Genomic DNA, 5,969 nt, shown 5'->3' on the forward strand with positions numbered 1-5,969 from the left:
TCCGCAAGGCTTGAAGCTAATCAACATGCAGGTGACCATTGCAACTCTTCGTCATTGTCTGTGCACTCACGGCTTATAAACCGCTCATACTGCCTCTCTCTTGGCGAGGTGGGACTAAAAATCAGCTTACTAAGAAACTCTAGTACCGGTTCAGGGCATGAACCGGTACTAAAGGTCTTCGTGGGGGCCCCAGCCTAACCATAGCCTGACACAGCCTCATTAGTACCGGTTCGTGGCATGAACCGGTACTAAACGCTGCCCACGAACCGGTACTAATGATGCCCGCCCGCCTAGCCGTTGGAACCGGCACTAATGGTCACATTAGTGCCGGCTCAAATTCAAACCGGCACTAATGTGCTTCACATTTGACCGTTTTTCTACTAGTGACCATAAATGAATATCCTCATGGCCTCTCCAGGTCATCACATATCTCATATCTCAAGCCATATTTTCCCTTGTCTCTTTCATTTGTGCATTGGCCCTCAAATGTATGAGCAAATCATTTTATCAAGTTTATTATTAAAACATGGTTTTCCTTCACATCGTCAAAGACCAAAATAGTGTGACTTATACTGGGTTGTGTCCATGGATGAGGATGTGGCTATTGGAATTTACACGTTTTAGAGGTTGCACATTTTACCCACACTATGGAGTTTTCCTGGTTGACCGTGTCGATATCTTAGGGCGGGCCTGCCCGAGTCGAATAAAATTGTTCTACGAATATGACACTTCTACCTCATCATCAATATGCTCATGGGAACATCATGGGGGAGAACCACTACACCCTTGCCACCTCCATGGCACTACCATATTCGTCGTCTATCCCCATCGAGATTCAATAAGTGACTAGTCGACTTATACATCGGTCCAAGCTCCCATGAGTTAGAGGCCGCCTACCTGGACAGGGTAGCACACCATCTGACTTTTTTTTCAAAAAGGGGGACTCCCGGGCCTCTGCATCAGAACGATGCATACGGCCACATTTATAGATAAATAAAGAGGTTCAACAAGGTCTTATAGTCTGAAAACAAAATAACGGCAGGCTCACAAAGAGCCACAGCGCCAAAAACAATAGGCCCAAAAGCCACAACCGGCTGGCATAACAAAGATAGATAAACTAATCGCCTATCCTATTACATGACCTTCATCCAAACCGATTGAAGATATCCCGCGCTACCATCTCCCAGCAGACAGATCCAGTAACCAAATGCTCCCTGGCCTCCGTCGGAGTGGGTAACGACCACATACCACCGTCTGACTTGCCTTGCCGAGTAGGATGATGACAATAAAAGGGCACACTCATATAATAGGCTAGCTAGGGCCTTCTCAGTGACAACATATGTACGACATTAGAGGCATACACATAAATGATGCAAACATGGTGCCAATCTACTATATCACGAAGCTCCCTAGGATCGGAGGGCGTCTAATTCAATTGAGGATATTGATTTTGAAATTACCTTTTAATTTTAATTCGGTCAACAATTTTTCAAGGAGCTCTCTCAATCAATTATTATATCACTAAGCTCCTTAGGATTGAAGCCCCTGATTCATTTTAGGACATTCATTTTGGATTGGCCTCCGCGTCCATAGGGACCGACGCAGTCACACAATCTCATCATGCACCACACATGCTTCAAGGTTCATTTCTTGACTAGCTGAGCTGACTGATGGTGTTGCCACCTTTGCATGCCTTCCCTCGCCGGTGACGTCCGGGGAAGTCGACCACTGAACCGACAACCGATAGGCTGACACGCGCGAGCAGCCACGGAGAAGCTGGTGGCCGTGCTTGCCGGTCATGGCGTACCCGTATGCAAGGTCTTCCACGCGCAGGCGCCACCGGCGAGAGCGGAGGAATGCAATTCCAAGGCCGCAATGCCGCAGCCACAGGTCAGGCCCCAGACCCCAGTGGCCAGCCGCCGCCGGCGAGCGTGTGCGTGGCGGAAGAGCCGGGTGAAGGGCCTTGGCTCCGGCGAAAGGCCGTTGATGAGCTCTTACGATCTCGTGGAGCAGATGCATTACCTATACGTGCGCGTCGTCAAGGCGCGCGGGATCCCCGTGGGCGGCGTCACCGGCGGCTGCAGCCCCTACGTCGAGGTGCGCCTTGGGCCCTTGGCAGCTACCGCGGCACGACGCCACACTACGAGAGGAAGTCGAATCCAGGGTGGAACCAGGTAGTCGCCTTCTCCAGGGAACGCGTCCAGGCCACGGCGATCGAGGTGTTCCTCAGGGACAGGGAGCCCGTGGCGCGCGGCGACTACGTCGGCAGGGTCGCGTTCGACATCAGCGACGTGCCGCCCCACAGCCCGCTCGAGCCGCAGTGGTGCCGCCTTGAGGGCGTGCGCCACGAGCCGTTCGGGCACCCGTTGCGACGGCCGGAAGCCACTTTCGCCGGCCGCGTCCACCTCCGGGCGTGCCTCGAGGGCGCGTACCACGTCATGGACGAGCCGACCATGTACGTCGGCGTCCTCGGCGCGCAGGGGCTCACTCCCATGAAGACCGCCGACGGGCGGGGCACCACCGACGCTTACTGCGTGGCCAAGTACGGGCAGAAGTGGGTACGCACGCGCACCGTCGTCGACTCGTGTAGCCCCCGGTGGAACGAGCAGTGCTGGTGGGAGCATAGTTGCCATGTTTCCGGTATGGTGGGAACGAGGAACGGGAACGGGGGACGAGAGTCGGAGGCTGGAAAAAATAGAGTACAGCGGGGTATACATCTCTAGAACGATTTTTGTCAAGCGGAAACGTGATCCAATCAATTCCGGTACGATAAATCTGGTACGGTACCACGGAACAAGCTGAATGCAACGACAGCCGATAAGCTTGTCTATATTCATGCAAACGAGCGTCTGAAGAGGAGGTTTTCAGAGGGCTACAATTCAGGTCCACATTATAAATGGGATGTTGAGCCTGAGAATGATTTGCTGGAGGATTCAAGCTTGAAGCTTGAGTAGCTGCGTTGGGATAGCTTGGAGGATGAAGCAGCTGATGCTGAACCACCACGCAAAATTCAGAGGACTTGGAACACTAGGAAGTGTCCGGTACTAAATCTGAACTCTTCAATATATTGACTCCAATCTTTACATTCTATGGTCACTAATAGTTCTCTTTTAATTGAAGGTACATGGCGAGTTAATCTGTTGGTGAAACTTTATTGGTTGGAAACCTGGAAGATGAGTCACTTGGATGCTGCTATTGAAGTGATTGTGTCTGTTACCTTAGTCAATCTGTTTTCTTGTTTGCTATTTTGGTTAAGTTAAGTATTTTGTTAGAGCATCTCCAACAGCCACGTAACACGTCGCGCGCTAAAAGTCGCGATACAGTGCCGGGTTAGCCAGCTTTTGAATGCAGCGGTGCGCTGGCTCCAGCGGCCGCTCCAAATTAAGCGTGCCCATGCTGCTTCAGCAGGCGCGCTATATTTTAGTTTTTTCTACTAATTATTTGGTTTCGTAGATAGTTCTCCTACTACATATTTGGTTTCGTAGATAGTTCTCCTACTACTACTCGTCCGACTCGGACTCTGTCTCAGTGATGTCCTCCTCCGACGTCGGAGCGTAGGCGTCAAGGAACCGCTCGTCGCCGGAGTTCCAGGAGGACGCATCTCCTAGCGCTTGGTTGTATTTAGCGACCGCCTTCCGCGTTTGCTTGTCCTCGCGATAGTCGGCTCGCTCCTCTCTCCTCTTCGCCCTCCTCGCCCTCCTCTGGGCGAAGAACTGTTCCTCGTTGGTGTCTTTCGGGAAGCGATGACTCCACAACGCCATGGCTTGCTCGTCCATCTCGGCCAGCCTGAGACAATGCTCCCGCCTCCGGTGCTTGCGATGATCCTCGTCAATGAGAAGCCGCGGGAAAGGCGCCAACTCCTGTGCGTGCTCCCGCGTCACCACGTCGGCGAAGTTCATGTCCGGACGGGACCGCAGGAGGCGCCACGCCGCAGCGTCGTACGCGCGGGCGCCCTCCTGGGCGGTGTCGAAAGTTCCGAGACAGAGCCGCATGCCGCCGCCCGACCGAATCTCGGCGGAGTAGGTGCCGGACGGATGCACGCGAACGCCGCGGTAGCCCGTACCTCCCCGGCGCCGAGGCGGCATCGTGGTGCGGTGGTGGCGTGTCGGCGGCAGAGCGCGGCAGGGGGCGATGGAGAGACGGAGAGAGCGGCAAAGGGCGATGGAGAGAGCGACGGAGGCGCTGCAATTTATAGGCGCGCCGGACGCGGCGCGCCAAATGTAGCGCGCGAGCGGCCGCCTTTTTCCGCGCGCGCAATCATTTCCCGCGCGCTAGTTTCGCGCCATCGCTGAAGCGCGCGAAAACGTGCCGCGCGCGCGTCTTTTGGCGCGGCTGTTGGAGATGCTCTTAAGTACTCGTGCTGAAATTTTAATTAAATATATCATGTCTTATCATCGTTCATATGGTTGATCCACCGTTGTACCGGGTTCATCATCCCAACTAGTAAAGATTCACGTTCCTCGTTCCGTGATACCGTACTGGATTCATCGTACCAGAATTGATTGGATCACGTTTCCGCTTAACAAAAATCGATCTAGAGATGTATACTCCCGCTGTACCCTATTTTTTCCAGCCTCCGACTCTCATCCCTCGTTCCCGTTCCTCGTTCCCACCGTACCGGAAACATGGTAACTATGTGTGCTACATCCATCCGGCGTGCGCAAGAACGGCGAGCTCTGCCTCGCCGTGCGCCTCACCTCCGTCTCTCTCGCCAGAGTCGTGTGCTTGTACGGGAAGCCCCTCTCCCCGAAGATGCACTACGTCCAGCCGTTCGGCATCCCGCAGCTCGACGCGCTCCGGCGCCAGGCGATGAGCATCGTGGCGGAGCGGCCGCTGCGGTGGGAGGTCGTGGAGTACATGCTGGACGCGGGCTCGCACCTGTGGAGCATGCGGCGGAGCAAGGCCAACTTCTTCCGGGTGACGGGCAGCTGTCCGGCGCGGCCAGCACGGCGCGGTGGCTCGTGGACGTGTGCCACTGGAGGAACCCGGTGACCACCGTGCTCATGCACTTGCTCTTCGTCACGCTCGTGTGCTTCCCAGAGCTCATCCTGCCAACCGTGTTCCTGTACATGTCCATGGCCGGCCTCTGGAACTACTAGCGCCGGCCCCGCCGGCCGGCGAACACGGACGCGAGGCTCTCGTGCGCGGAGGCGTCCCACCCCGACGAGATCGACGAGGAGTTGGACACGTTCACGACGCCGAAGCCGAGCGACGTGGTGCGGCTGCGGAGTGTGGCCGGGCGGATCCAGACGGTGGTCGGGGACGTGGCAACGCTGGGGGAGAGGGTGCGGTCGCTGCTGGCGTGGAGGGACCCGAGGGCGACGGCGCTGTTCACGGCGCTCTGCCTCGTCGCTGCCGTGACACTGTACGTGACGCCGCTCCGGGTCGTGGCGCTCGTCGCCGGGCTGTACGCGCTCCGCCACCCGCGGTTCCGGAGCCGGATGCCGTCGGCCGCCGGCAACTTCTTCAAGAGGCTGCCCTCCAGGGCCGACACCATGCTGTAGCATGTACTGTATATGAGAATAGGTGATGAAGCGCATGCCTTAACAGGGGCGCATTGCATGTTATATAGCCACCAGAAGATTTGGCGGCGCACAGGATACAGGAGGTTAGGGTTTAGGTTAGGTGGAGATTGATCTCTTAAACTAACTACTAGGATCTTATCTCAACACCTAACCTATCCTAACAGCATATAACACACGCAATATACAACATGTTTAACACTCCCCCTCAATCACAACTATCTAAGTTGAGATTGCGCCTAAAGGCTTCCAGCTGCCGCACTGACAATGATTTGGTGAAGCCATCTGCCACTTGATCACCAGTAGGCACAAACGAATGTTTAGAAGCTTGTTGGCAACTCTTTCGCGGACAAAGTGATAATCGATCTCAATATGCTTCGTCCTCGCATGAAAAACAGGATTGGCAGAGAGATAAGTAGCTCCAAGGTTGTCACACCAAAGGGAAGC

At 55.1% G+C, this 5,969-nt stretch overlaps 1 pseudogene; it reads left to right on the forward strand.

Moving 5' to 3' along the window:
- The first annotated feature begins 1,798 nt into the window (after positions 1-1,798).
- LOC147962615 (FT-interacting protein 1-like) lies at positions 1,799-5,504 on the forward strand (annotated as a pseudogene).
- Positions 5,505-5,969: the final 465 nt, after the last annotated feature.

The sequence above is a fragment of the Triticum urartu genome, chromosome 7A (genome assembly GCF_056163025.1).
Source record: "Triticum urartu cultivar PI428250 chromosome 7A, HENAU_Tu73, whole genome shotgun sequence".
In the NCBI taxonomy this organism is placed as follows: domain Eukaryota; kingdom Viridiplantae; phylum Streptophyta; class Magnoliopsida; order Poales; family Poaceae; genus Triticum; species Triticum urartu.